Genomic DNA, 15,580 nt, shown 5'->3' on the forward strand with positions numbered 1-15,580 from the left:
TGAATGGAGATGTGTACTTGAGATCAGTTCTAGCCCGAGAAGGTCTAGAGGTGCATTTGAGTTGAGGTTCTAGATGAGTCTGACTGGCCGATGTAGGATATGTATAGTACTACTATTCCACAGCTGACCCGTGAGCTGTTAGTCGGGCGTGTGAGGTTAGTAACCTTGTCCTCCGGGCCTCATTAGTGAGCAAAGTGAGTACAGCGGCAGCGACATGTACTCTCATTGTAGCCACAGCAGACAGACAAGCCATCAATAAGTAAAGATGCACATATAGACCTCCAGGTTCTGACTGGTGTATATGTGTTTATTAAGGACTGTATACTGGTGTTTATAATATGGGTTGTTAAACTGATATTCATCCACTGTTGTCACATCTGTTTACATCCATCCACTCTGGGTTGACCAAATGAAATGTTTATGACTGTTAAGGACTATCGTTTATTCATGTTTGTGTTTTTTAATTAAATGTAGCAGAGAGTAAAGAGTGCCGTGTCCCGGAGTTGTTTCCGGTAGAGTGAGGGATTGAGAATGTCTCCTTGTTGCTAGCTTTAGCTTAGTTTTAGCTTTAGTTTAGCTTTGCTAGCTTTAGGTTAGCTTTAGCTTTAGTTTAGCTTTCCTAGCTTTCCTGGCCTCTGGCAGTTGGCTCAGAGTAGCCTAGATAGTTCCAGTGCACCAACACAAAGGCTGGAAGGGAACGGCCTAGTGGCACAATATTGTCTTTCACTGTACTGCTAGTCACTGCAGGGAACACACAGTACCGTTCTGTGGACTAGGCTACATGAAAATGGAGCTCTGGGGTCGTCTCTCCTCAACAGCGTCCCCACAGCACTGGAACTGTGCTAGGGTTGTGGCTACATGGGGTACAGCTACGGCCTGTGTAGAAGGCTAGTGCCTATAAATGCAGAGACCAGTCAAACCCTAACCTTAACATAACCTTAACCCTAAATGGCCTCTGCGTTTATTGGAACTAGCCTTTACCGTCCTTCTGCACTGGCTGTAGCTGTACCCCTTCTAGCCACGACCCTGAACTAGGGCCTAGTCCTGAAGAGCAGCCGGTGCACTGCTGTCCCAGGTGTGATGTAATTGGTATCCCTCTGCGGTTGTGCTGGCTACTAATGAGACCTACCGGGAAAGTCCTGCGCGCCCCAGCAGGAGGGCCAGACACCCCCTGCCGCTCTTACTGGCCCAGTTCGCTGAGTTGCACTGGTTTTAATTGAGTGATTATGAATTAATTTCCACAAGGAGTTGGGCATCCGAATGAGTCACACGTTTATGTGTAAATGCTCTAGATTATTTAGAAGATTGTCTTGTGTTTGCCAAGACATGGCCACCTCAGTTAACTTTTCATTTGTAGGATATTCACCATATTTATGACAAAAACACAGAGAAACGCTGAAGGTCCATTATTTATGCAGCATTCAGTTAGGTACGTCCAGTACTTGCCAGGACCTGCTGTCCGAAATTATGGAAGGTCATTCCCGAGTGCGGAAATTGGGTACGGTGGGTTCCTGCGCATGTGGGCATTCTGGGGAATGACAGAGTGGACAAGCTGGCCAAACTTGCAGTTCAGAGAGAACACATTGATACAGCTATTGAGCTCTCTAAGTCTGAGGGGAAGAGTGTTGTGTGGAGGAAGGTCAATGAAGAGTGGCAGCAGCAGTGGGATCAGGAGACGAGGGGCAGGCACCTCTATGCCGTACAACGTAGAGTGGGTGGTGAGAGATGTAGAGGGGGGAACTGTGGAGGTTCTGACCAGAAGAGGAGAGAAGAGGAGGTGGTGCTGACCAGGCTGCGTATTGGCCACAGTAATTTGAATGGGACTCTGCACGTTCTTGGGAAACATCCTACTGGAAACTGTGAGGTGTGTCTGGTTCCAGAAACTGTGGATCATGTACTCGTGCACTGTATGAAATATGTATCTAAGAGGAAGGTTATGATGGAGGTAATGGGTAGGACTGGGCTGGTAGGCTCAGGGGTACAGGGAATACTGGAGTGTGGTAGTGGTGGGCGAGGCAGGAAGTATCTGGTTGGGTTCTACTTTCTAAAGGAAACCGGCCTGATGGGGAGAATCTGAATGGCCGGATACGTAGAGGTTTTTAGCTCCAGTAGATGGCGGTAATGCAACTTTTAGGATGCCAACCGCCGGAAACCCCCACAGAAGAAGAAGAAGGTTCCATTTTGTCTTTCCATTTCCGGCGGTCTCTGACGCTACTTCCCCCTCGGAGGAGTCTGCGACCCGGAGCTAACGTTAGCTAAAAACAATGAGTAGTAGGGATGTGCACGGTTAACCGATTTCTCGGGTACCCGAGTAGGCAATCTGCTAGTCGGAAAATAAACACTACTCGGTTAATCTAAAGGCTATATAATATGGCATGTTTTGCCGTGAAAGCGCGCATTTCTGAGCGCCTGTGCCCTTTTTCAATTGTTACCAAAGAGGATAGAGCGTTGGCGGCTGCCTGGAGAAAAGCGCTGTACTGTATATGGAGTCTTTTTAAGAGCGCTCCGGCACAGGTCCATGCGCGTATAGCCTACTCGTTTTCCAGCCTATAAAGAAATATTGAATGAATAGGCCTGTTGTTCAATAAATCTATTTAGTTTTGCATGGACATTTCTCTAATGAAGGCTTGACGCCGAAACATCCATTATTGTCCAATAAATTGGAAATAGGCAGTGAGTGCCGCGGTGCTTTTTAGATAACGCTAAAAATTAATTCACTTGTTATCCGGCATCGGCAGTAAAGGCTTGGTTTAATACTTAATTTATATTAGTAAATTAGAGGTCTGGTTGCATATTGTAGGCTTAGAGTTTTCAGAGTAGCCTAACGATAGGCTTAATAGGCTATGAGCTGGGCAGTGCATCCAAATTAAAAGGCTGCGTTTTTCGATTCCGATAGCTTCATGAAAACCTGTGGGTTATTCAATCTGATAAGTAATGCATCCAACCACACATCAGCTTTTAAATATGTTTATTTGCAAGGGCATGGACGAGACATGAAAGCACCGCCACGGTAATAACGGCGGAAAAAAACGTTTTCCCCTCCGAGGGGGCCGGGGTTCAATGCGCTCTGTCTGGACGGTATCTTTTTTTGAGTAATCTTTTTTTTGAGTAATCGGTTACTCGAGTAGGATCAGGTTAGGTTACTCGGTTTTAAAATTAGTCGAAATTCCCATCCCTAATGAGTAGTATAACTTGTTCTGTTATGGGGTGCAACAACAATTGGATAAAGAGAAGAGCGCAGTTACAACAACAATGTTACGACCATAAGGTGCCGAGATCGGAGTGCTGTGGGGCATTTTTTGCCCTGCACCCACCACCTAAAGCTGAAGAGAATTTCAGACTGTGGTTGAAGGCGCTCAATTTAAAGAGCCCACCAAAGCGCCCATATGTATGTTCATACCACTTCGTGGATAGGAAGCCTACACATGAACACCCGTACCCCGAAACTTTTCTTGGCTACGAGGCTCCGCCACCAAAGAAGCCACGTCGAGTGTTGAAGAGGTCGACAGGCACACCGAGTAAGTTGAAGTTGGCTGTGTTAGCTCGTTAGGTGAAGTTGGCTGTGTTAGCTCGTTAGGTAGGCTCGACTCGACGGAAAAGCCTGCTTTGAATAAGTTTAGCTAACATTGGGTGCGTTTCCATTACCACTAGAAATCGGCAAAACCCGAATATCGCAATAAAAAAACAGTAATGGAAACACCTACATTTCGAAAAACCTAAAGGGTCGAGAAAAAGTTTTTACGCTCGCATAAGCTGATTTTTCAGACGTGTCGGTATAGAAGTAGGCCTATATCGCAATTCGTGTCCGAATGTCCATACTATGTATGTAGTACATACTAGCCTATATAGTACGCCAGATGCAGCATGCTACATCAAAATTGTGCCTGCTACATCTGGCGTACTATATAGTATTGTGGTATATTTTTAATATAGAGCTTCACAGCACGAGCATGGTGTGTTTATGTTGGTTTGCACTTAAGTATAGTCATAAGTCTTTCAGCTGTCTGATATCACTTAGTAAATAATGTGTTTAGGTTAGTTTGCACTTAGAGATGGTCATTAATTCCTTACCTGTCTAATCTAACCTTTAGGAAGGAACACCATGATGTCAGAAACAGATGTCTTAGGTCCGGGGCATTCCTTGAGCAAAATGAGAGTATACAGGGAAATCGGACCATATTGAAGAACCAATGAAATTGAGGGTGACAAGGGAATATAACCTTGAGATAGGAAATCGGGAGAGAGAGTGGTCCGGATCTGGCCTGTTGGACACTCTGTGATTATTTGATGTGTTAATAAAAAGTGTTAAACGCATCCGGACGTGCGAGTTTAGTCATTCCATCCAAGATTTCAATCTAATATACCACAGTATGTACTACATATTCCCGAAATTACCCCAAAAATGTAGCAGGCATCGAGAGGATGCTATTCGCCTTATTCACCTCAGCTGTAAGCTTACCTTCTTATTTAGGTTTCCGGCAGGCTGTACGCAACAGCGTAATGCTGCCCCCCACAGGCCGACGACATCATTTATATTCTCCCATACAGTCCAGTGGACTGGAGATTCCGGAAACAAGATGGCTATTTGAGTGAAACGTCGCGGCACGTTTCGCTCAACACTGTTGAATACTGTATCATTTTTCTTATTGCCACAGGTACATCTATGGCCGTCAGCGATACTGTGGATGACAGGGAGGATGAGCAGGTTCAGCCTACACACCATGATGCAGGAACACAATGGGAGGACCAGTTTGTCTCTGACCATACATATGCGAAGAAGACAACACTTTTCCACCAGAACCTCCCTATGTGTGATCGAGGAACACAGTGTGAGGCTCCGACTGCATTGTACACATCCCTGCTGAGGAACAACCAACTTTGTCTGCTCTACACAGGGTTGCCATTGGAAGGATTCCATTCCGTGGCTGAGGATCTTACGGAAGGGTACAGCAACACTTTTAAGCTGCATCCCTGCGACCAGCTCTTGATGACTCTGATGAAGCTGCGTCTGAATCTGGTGCAGGGAGACCTAGCTGAAAGGTTTGGTGTCTCTCAGTCTGTGGTGAGCAAAGTGATTGCCGTCTGGCTTGACCGCATGGAGAAGAAAATGATGTGTTACGTGCCATGGCTTCCCAGGGAGACGATTCAGGCAACAATGCCTCAGTGTTTCAAAGAACATTATACTATAATACCACTCAACATGCGTGATTGACTGTTCAGAGACATCACTTCAGAAGGCTAGAAACATTGACTCCAGAGGGGTCATACAGCCACTACTACGGCCAGAACACGGTAAAATACACGGTCGCTATTGCACCATGTGGACTTATAATGGACATTTCGGCATTACAGCATACGGAAGGTGCAGCGATAAGTACATCACTTCAAACTCTGGCTTCCTGGGATACCTGCGCCCAGGAGATGAAGTGATTGTGTAGCGCATTGTGTTGCCTCTGGGTATGAAATGCGCTATACAAATAAAGCTTTGATTGATCGATTGATGGCTGATGGAGGCTTTATCATCGAAGACCTGCTCTATGAAAGAAAGGTCAAGCTTGTCATCCCGGCCTTCATCAAGTGAGGCAAGCAGCTTTCAGAAGAAGACACCACCAACACGAGACGCATCGCGAACATCCGCGTGCATGTTGAAAGGGTCTTGGGCATTAAGAACTTTTGGGAGTTTGTGCAGCCCTATGTAACCTCCGTGGTGATATTTCAGATGCAGACAAGTAGGCCTAATGCCTAGAGAGAATAAGCTGATAATTTTTTATCCATAGACTGATGGCAGCTGATATTTATTTCATGTCCTGTGTGTATTAAATTTGTCCTACCGATCTGTGCAATGTTGTATGTCTGAAAGGGCCTTGGTCTGAATGTGTTCCACTCAATTGGATTTGGAGTATTCTCTAGTTTGTGGTCTCAACATTTTGTCCACATAGCCTACTGTAGGGTCTCTCTTCCCGATGTCAACATTGACGAGGCATTTTATCTCAACATATAATGCTCCATTTCCCCTGCAATTGACCTTTCTGCCTTTGTGGCTTTCCCACTCACCTCTCTCTCTCAGGTCAAGGTGTCAGGACGAGTTAAATATTTCACACCAGTTGTGATAAGATTTGAACAAAACGGAGTACTTCAGTTGATTAAAAGTACACAGTAGTACCCAGGATGTCATGGAAGCAAGTAAAAATACAATTTTATTTGATAAAATTTCTAAACTGGTCCACATGACATTTCTTAAAAAGCTAAATCTTAAAATCATGAGGTTAATCTACAGAGGTCATGTGATCAATTGGCTTGTAATGGATCAACATTGTACACCTACACACTAAAATAGTACTCACCATTTAAGTTCAGTTAGCCTAGCCTTATAGGAAAGCCTACCGCTGGTGCAGCTGACATAATTATGAGTGGCGAGCCCGACCTTTCATTTCAGGGCACTAACTGAAGGTTAGCTAAGCTCACTAACCCAGGACTGAGCACTGGTGCGAGAGGGGCCCCTTCAGCGGTCTTCTAAAAGCCAGACGTCACTGCTGTTACACAATGGATGAACAACAGGATCGCCATTTAGCCCCTGGCACTTTGTTCAATCAAATGAAAGGAGTCCATGAGGCTCTATCCACCCATTAACACTGCAAAGACGCTTAAACTAAGGAGAGCCTAATTCACTACAGTAGCTACCCTTTACTGCACTCACGTGGCCGATATGATTGTAGGCTAGTAGACACTACTGATTGTCTATAGAAAAAGCAGATGTGTTGCGTAAGAGAGAGGGTGGGGGGCGGGGGAGGGGGGGGGTGGTCCTTGGCTTAGGGGAAAGGCCTGCGCGAGCAGGTGGAAGGCGCGTAGAGCGCTCGCAGACAGCCGAGTAAAAGCAGCGCTGTCCATGGTGCTGGATCAGACCGTCAGCCAGAACAGGACAGTGAGGGGACTGTGCCATGAGTCGAGGTAAGACCCAATCACATAACTATCATTTTAGAGTGTGAGGCCTTTTATTTCTTATACTTTGACTTGTATCAGTAGCCTATCTCAAGTGGATACCTTTCTAAAGACAAAACTCATTAGTAAACAAATGTAGCCTCTAGCTATTATTTCAATAATAAGAAAAAAACAATAGAGGCTATTATCTCAGGCCTACAATTTTTTCTCAGAATTGGACATGGTTATATTTTTAAGAGTAGCAGATGTTTCTTCATGGTCCTTGATCTACTAGTACAGAAGGCTTTACAGTTCTACTGCGTTGAACATACATCCAAGTGCCTCTAGAGGAAAGAGCTCTACTGTTTGGAAATACTTAGCCTAATAGGTTATAAAATGTTGGTTGTTTCTTTAAAAGTTAATAACTCTCTTCTTCCGGCATATGCTGACATAGAAAAATACGTGTTTATACAAAAGGCAGGGTCAATAGTGACCAGTTATAAAATTATTTCATTAATGGCAATAGGTTACACCTTGTAGACCACCTACAATAGGTCACAAAAATCATTTAACCTCAATCAGAAATAGATCTGTATAATAGGCTACATCTCAGAAATATTGAGGTTGCAATTCTCAGATCAAAAGCAATCTGAGTAAGTCTATTATGTCATTTAACACTGACAAGCATATGGTTTAACCTCAACCAGTAATAGATCTGCATAACAGTCTACTGTACTTCTTGGAAATATTGAGATTACAATTCTCTCAGCTCAGTAGCAAGAAGCTGAGAGAAGGAGAACAGGGCTCATCGTGGCAGGAGGAGTGGAGGATCTGGAATACGATACGATTTAACTTTATTGTCAGCAATGCTGAAAATGGTCTTGCGACACAGCTCACATATGCAACACATAACAGTACACACATTTGCCAAACAAAAAAAATAGGTACTACATCCATCCATACACACACACACACACACACACACATACATTCTAACATCCATCCATACATGAGAAACGTGAAAGACGAGGGCACAGATGACCGTTATTGTTTTACTGACTATGGCTCAGAGATAGATTTAATTTTAAGGTTGACTGATGAACAAATGTCTTTTTCTGTCTAACCTTGCTGAAGCCAGGGACTCTATAAGGCATTAGCTCATATTCCCCATTCAGAACATCAACGTCTACTATTTGAGGTGATATTCCTTGCTAGCCTTAGTACACTGTTGTATGAAGCTTCATAGTCTCTCAATTGGTTGACCAACAATCTTTGAGTTGTTCAGTTGCTGCAGCAGTTGTGATTTTAGGACAACAGACAGGCATCCATACCAAGTTGCACTACAGTACTGAAGAACACTCATAATGTCAGAGGTATAAAACAGAAGAAGAATCTGTGTACTCGCACCAAAGGATCTTAAACGACGGAGAAAGTAGATTCTTTGCTTTGTTTTCTTACATACGGATTCAATCTGATCCTTCCAAGACAGCAGGTGGTCAATAACTACTCTCATGTATGTATATGAGCACACCTGATCCATGTATTCACCATGAATGTTAACAGGGGAACTGTGCTTCTCTGGTGCTTTACCAAAACCAATCTATTTTGTCTTTTTTGTATTGATCAGGAGAGCGTTGTTGTCACTCCACTCGACTACTTTGTTAACTCTCTGCTGGTGCAGTCCAGGGTCACTACTGCGGCCCAATAAAATGTAGAGATGAAGAGATTTTAGTGTAGCTCTGTGCTGTTATCTCCTTAGCCATTAAATCCACATGGAAAGTGCTTCTGTGCATCAGGCAAAGTTCTTGGGACTGTGTGTGTGTGTGTGTGTGTGTTTGTGTGTGTGTGTGCGTGCGTGCTCGCATGTTTTATCTCTGGGTTTCTTTTCCAGGTAGTCTGGTGAGAGGCTCACTGTGAAAGCTGCTGCTGCTCCTGATGATGATGATGATGATGATGATGATGATGGTGGTGGTGGAGGACGTGACTTATCATCTCGCCAACATACTGTAGAAGAAACAACTTGACACTCTAACTAAAGGGAAATCTCCCGTCTCTTCCGCCCTCATAAGCCAACCATCACCAGACCTCTGTCTGCTCGATCAGGAAGACAATGTAGACTTATGGCTAGGGATGAGACGGTATGGATTTTTGCATTATGGTACGGTATCTAGTTACACGGTACGGTTTACGGTATTTCACGGTATACAGCATTTCACCTCTCCAACACACATAAAAAAAACAAGTGTTTTACTTTGAAGGGACTACAGTGCAACACATGATGGAAAATACACACTATTGTAATTAAGCTCAGTTTATTAATAGCAAGCTTATATTAAATTACAAAATTAACTGTTGCAAGCAACTTGAAATGTGAAGTTTCAGCAGCGCATTATTGTGTAATACCATAAACGTAATAATGTAAACACAGGGAATGTCACGGTTCTAATACCATGGACATTTTATACCGCGGTTCACGGTTTTACGGTATACCGTCTCATCCCTACTTATGGCGCTGTGGCGGCCTCTGTGCCGAGGGCATCCTGGGTGAGCTAGTTCTGTAGTAAGACCCCGAGGACGCTCCGATGTTTTACTGGAAAAACTGAGCCACAGAGATGTGGGTCTGTTCAGAGAATTAGAGTGACCAACTGCAACTTCATAGGTCCACCTGAAAACAGAACCACAGAATCTGTTTTGGCGTAGCTGCGTCTGTTTGGCGTAGCGCCCCCCCCCCCCCCACCTCTGAGATGAGCGCGGCTCCGCCCTGGCTGGACTACAAGGCCTCGTCCCCGGGTGTGGGGGCGGGGCCGGGGGCGGGGCTCCCCAGGGCAGGCCCCACCGCCCTCTTGCCGGCGGGGGACCACGCGGAGCAGGGCCTGACTCTGTGCTTCATGGGACTCCTCCTCCTGCTCCTCGTCTTCCTGGTGGTGCGCTGCATCCGCATCCTGCTCGACCCCTGGGGCAGCATGCCCGCCACCTCCTGGAGTGACCACAAGGAGGCGCTAGAAAGGGGGCAGTTTGACTTTGCACTGGGGTAGAGGGGTGATGGAGGGAGGGGAGAGGAGGGGGAATGAGGTCTGGTAGAGGAAGAGTTGGCGGTTACAGGGGGTAGCCATTTATCCACTTTAGATCCATCTAAAGATGTCACTAGGTAATGCTGTAAGGATTTGATGTTCCCCAGGGTTCTATGGAGAACAGGGATGTTGCTGCTAGGAGGAATATCTTGATTAGATCAGATGAACGGAGATTCTCCAACACAGCCATGGGCAGGGAGGGGGTTACCATAGTGACAGCCCAGCAAGAGACCATGTCAGAGAGACTGAAACTACTCTTCATTCAGGAGAGCCAGGAGGTCGAGGGGAACTCTGTGTGTCACTACTGAGAGACAGGGACCAGAAGAGAGACGTTGAACTAGCTCAGGAAGACCCTTACATGAAACATGCTCCAATTTGTTATTACTGTCTTTTATAAAAAGGTTTCCCAGACAGTAACTGTTCCTCAGGTGAATATGACTAGATGATTTCACCAACATGTTCTTCTCTGTTCTGCTTTCTTATTGATTGTGAAGATTCATGTTGCGTTATGCATCCCCATCCACCCATTGAAGATGATGCTGCATATTTTTGGCTCCGCCCAGCGACGGCTGGCGGAGGGTATATTCTCATGTGTCATGTGTGTTATTTCATTCGTTCGTTCGTTCGTTCGTCACATAGCAGGATTATACAAAAACTACCAGAGCGATTTTCATGAAACTCGGTGGAGGGGTGTAGCATGGGCCAAGTTAGAACACATTCAATTTTGGTGCGGATCAGAATCACTGGGCGGATACACAAATTAAAAGAAAACATTTGCCATACTTGGACCGGCTCCCTGCCCTTTATTTCTACTTCTCCTGCCGAGTTTACTGAACCGCCGGTGGCTGAGCAACAATGTATAAGTCTAACAATGGGTTAGATTCCGGGGCTCAGCTTTTGATATCAACTTTTTGTTGTTGTTGTTTACGCCCAATATTGTCTTATGTTTCTATGCATGTAAAATAAAATCATATCTGATTCATGAAAAAAAAATCTGATAAACACTGTTCTTAGCCTGGATCCTGTGGTATTAGCCTACATATAAATCATAAGCTACCTGCGCATCTGGGCTGAGGTTTTTCCCCTTTAGAGTCAGGTTTCACTAACTATGTGTTCTTTTTAATTTCATTGTTGAAACAAACGGGGGAAAAAACAGTATTATCCGTCACATAGCAGGATTATACAAAAACTACCAGAGCGATTTTCACGAAACTCAATGGAGGGATGTAGCATAAGCTAATTTAGAACCCAACCCAGAGACATGGACACTGAACTAGTGCCTCTCTACCCCTCCCAGAGTCATGGACACTGGGCTAGTGCCCGTCCTTTTTACCCCCCAGAGGAATGAACACTGGACACTGAACACTTAATTTCTCTATATAGTTTTGTAACTTATGTCTTCTGTTATTGTCTGTAATGGCTGATTGAAAAAATTACATGTTCAGTTGTGTTCATACATGACCACCTCTAATAAAAAACACTATCAGTTACACCACTAAAAAGCGTAGGCTACTCTTCAATGGTGCAAGTGTGCTATATTTATACTGAGAAGTGAATTTAAACCAACAAAATGCATTAATGGGCGGAGCCTTGTGCTCTCTGAGCACCCTTTCTAGTTCCTACTGTTTTCCTGTAAGTAAACATATTTTTTGTAAACAAATCAAGCTTGTCTTTGTATCTGACAGAGGACTGACAAACACACACACACACACACACACACACACACACACACACAAACACACACAGAACCACACAGGGGATAGTGACATTTCTGGTTTTACTTAGTAGGCTGTTCCACTATTACTGTCTGAGATTTAAATTAGACGTAATCGATGAGGTGGCTTGTAAAGAGACACTGTCAGCTAACTCAGAGGAGCAGCAGTCCCAGAGAGAGATCACCTCCTCCTGGTGAAGTGTCTCCCTCCGCTCAGCTCAGAGGGAGGGTCACACGGAGAAGAAAGACATGTGCATCTCTGCTCCTAGATCCTACATTTGCTCTGGCCGTCTCCCATTATCTTTCACCGTCATGGCTGCCCTGTTTTTTTTTGTTTTTTTTGTTTTTTTTTTAATAAATGTTTATATTGTGTTCCTGTTACAAGGTGTCATAATAAATGAGTACTAAAGGAAGCAACACAGAGACCACTGAATTTCTAATTCATGTTATTTTGTAGATGTGCTGTTGAAATGGTAACGTTACTAGTAGAACATGGGACCTGTCCAGGCTGCTTCCTTGACTCTGGAGGACGTGCTCCCCCAGATGCGCGTGCTCGACCCCACCTGCGGGCCCGACAGGAAGCAGCGCGTGAAACTGGCCAAGCACGTTTCTGACTGCAGGACCGTCAGCACAGGCTCCCCCCAAGGCTCTGTTCCTCCCCCTCTACTCTTCTCCCTGTACCCGAAGAGCTGTACCTTCAGCCATCAGACTGTCAAGTTCCTGGTATTTGCAGACAAAGAAAACCCTCATCAGTTTCATCTTAGAGGGCAATACGTCCGCTTTCAGGTGTGAGAGCGACCAGATGCTGTCCTGGTGTGGCCAAAATAATCTGGAGCTCAATGCTCTCAAGACAGTGGAGATGATTGAAGATTTAAGAATCCAGCCCCCCTCCCCCCATCACACTATACCCCCTGCACCTCTTGCACACGGCCTCTGATTGTTCCACATACCTCAACAGCGCACACATTGCATTCACTGTACATAACACAACACTGCTCAACCACCACACCACACTCTGCACACACACTGTACGTACACTCACCAGCACAGCCCATTCTGTATATAGTACATAAATTGCATTTGTGCCTCCCTTTTTTAACAGTATATTGTAATTTGTTTGCATTGTATTTTTGTTTGCACTGTTTTTTGTACTGCATTTGCACTGTCCTGCCCTGTCCCCCTGTCCTATGTCGTGTGCAACAGCGTATGTCTTAACCCTAGTCAAATTCCTAGGATGTATGAACCATATAAATGGCTAATAAACAGATCTTGAATCTTGGATCTTCCTGTTGAGTAGAGCCCCCTACTGGACATATGGAGTACTGCAAGCATCCATATGGTCTCTGGCCACCCCAGCCCTCCCCTGCCCCCTCCTCTGACCAGTGGAGCTGAATGCAGGCTGAGAGCTCCACCATTGTTCACCACACAAAGTCATGCTGCACAGCGTTCAAGCCTAATAACAGAACTGGAACTGTTCTCCCTCTGACAGCAACCAATAGATGCTCTGAGTGAAGCCCCAATTACAGAACCAGGGTCATTTAGTGAGCCAGGTTTGTTAGTGGCTCAGCGGGCTCCAACAATACAGAGGCCCTAGTCTCAGGGTAGGAGTGCTGATCTAGGACCAGGTCCCAGCCCCTCCAAGTCAATTAATTCAAAAGTCACAACTGATCCTAGATCTGCACTCCTTCTCTGAGACACTGATGAATACGGGTCCAATAGGTCAGAGTCTGACCAAGAGGGAACCAGGTCAGCCAAGCCGGCTCTCTCTAGTCTTCTACTGCAGACAAACACACAAACACACTGTTACAGACAGAGATAAAGCCCATCTCTAAACTACCAGGTCAATGGAGATTCAAAAGGGCATCTTCATACTAGAAAATGCCCTACAAGGGTTCATCTGTACTGTCTGTCGAGGAGGGATGGGGGAGATTGTCTGTCTGTCTGTACACTGTACTGTCTGTCTGCCTGCTGTCGGTCTGTCATCTGTCTGTCGGGCTGTCTGTCCACCTGACTGTCTGTCTGTCTGCATGCTTGACTTTCCGCCTGTCTGTCTGTCCACCTGTCTGCCTGCCTGTTTCTGTGTTCTATCCATGAGCAGCAGCAGTGATAAATAGTGAACAGTGATATTCACTCTGATTAGAGTATGTCTGGTTAGATCTGGGGGGTCTGCCTTAGTAAATGGTAAAATGGTTAATGGACTGCACATACTGCACTTCATTTACAATGAAGGCTTCTCATTCACCCATTCACACACACACACCTATGGCGGTAGCTGCCATGCAAGGTGCTAGCCTGCTCATTGGGAGCAATTTGGGGTTCAGTGTCTTTGCCCACTTCATGTGGGATTCAAACCGCCGACCCTACGATCATTGGACGACCCGCTCTACCTCCTGAGCTACAGCCGGCCTCGTCTTCTGTCTACAGCCTGTCTGTCTGCCTACCTGTCTGTCTGTCTGCCTACCTGTCTGTCTGTCCGTCTGCCTGTCTGTCTGCCTACCTGTCTGTCTGTCCGTCTGCCTACCTGTCTGTCTGCCTGCCCGCCTATTTGTGCACCTGCCTGCTTGTCTGTCTGTTTTGTTCATGTGCAGCAGTGATAATCAGCGATAAAGACTGAGCAGGGATCTAGCTTTCATCTGGAGAGTGTCTGATCAAATCTGCGGAGTGTGGGCTCTGTGTGTCTGTCTGCTTCCTGTCCTCCCGCCTGCTCATCTATCCGTCCTGTCTGTCTCTCTGTCCCTGTCCACGTGAAGCTGGAGAGAATGTGGTCTGATCTACATAGCATCAGTGATAGTCATCAGGAGGCTGTCAAGGTTCAGATTTGCGTGATTGCAGTGGTGATTCTCTTTTCATAATTGCGTTTGAGATCTTGACAGATAAGAAGAACACGCACACACGGACACATAGGCCTACACAAACACACAGGTGCAAACGCTGACAGACACGGGGTGGGTGGTGGCAGGAAGTGGGTTGCTTGTTGCGTTTTGACAGTTTTAGCATGAAATTAAGACTGGAGCCTGTGTTTGAAAACTCCATGGTGAGCTGTGTTGATCAAACCACCCAGGTGCTTCTGTCTGTAGGGTCAAGGTCAAGGTCAACTTTATTTATATAGCAGATTTAAAATCAACCGAAGTTGCACCAAAGTGCTTTACAGTATAAATAAAATAAAAACAGACAATACATACAAATAATACTGAATATAAAAGTGCACCATTTAAAAACAACAGTCATACGAGGGCCAGGGATGTATGGCTTAACTAGCGTTAGAAAACCAGTGTAGGGGTCAAACATGGGACTCTCCGAGTGTCAAACTTTGTAGGATTAATGCAGGGTAGCCTGCTGCTGTCCTCTTGGGCAGAACTGATTTGAGTTTAACCTAGATAGCAACTTTCTGAGTCCATGGGAAACCTGTTAGTATACTGGGTGGCTCTTGTGCAACAGGAATGTAGTTCACCTGTCACTCTGACGGTCTGATGATTATGAAAAGTATGTCCGGGAAATAGTAGCCTATCATATCATAGTCAACTTTCGACCTCAAACTTCTGGTTTCAATTCTGCGGCTGTGAGAGCATTAACGTAGCCTACAGCACTGTCACAGAATAGAGGAACCTACTGCTGCATATGATGTCGGTCAACGTTCACACTTCTGGCGAAGACACTGACCAAACACCTTGAGTCAAGATTGGCAAAGGAATGTATACCTAGTTATATACATAGCCTAGTGGACAGAGTTTCAACGTAAACATTCTTGGTATCGTATTAGAGCAAATTGGGCAAATATAGGCTACCCCGAGGTTATATTTTGACATATGAACACCTCGGCCGTTCTGTGTGACCGAGGACTAGGCTACAAGACACGTGATAAGCTATTTAACTTTCC

Source organism: Borostomias antarcticus, assembly GCF_949987555.1.
Source record: "Borostomias antarcticus genome assembly, chromosome: 12".
Taxonomy (NCBI): domain Eukaryota; kingdom Metazoa; phylum Chordata; class Actinopteri; order Stomiiformes; family Stomiidae; genus Borostomias; species Borostomias antarcticus.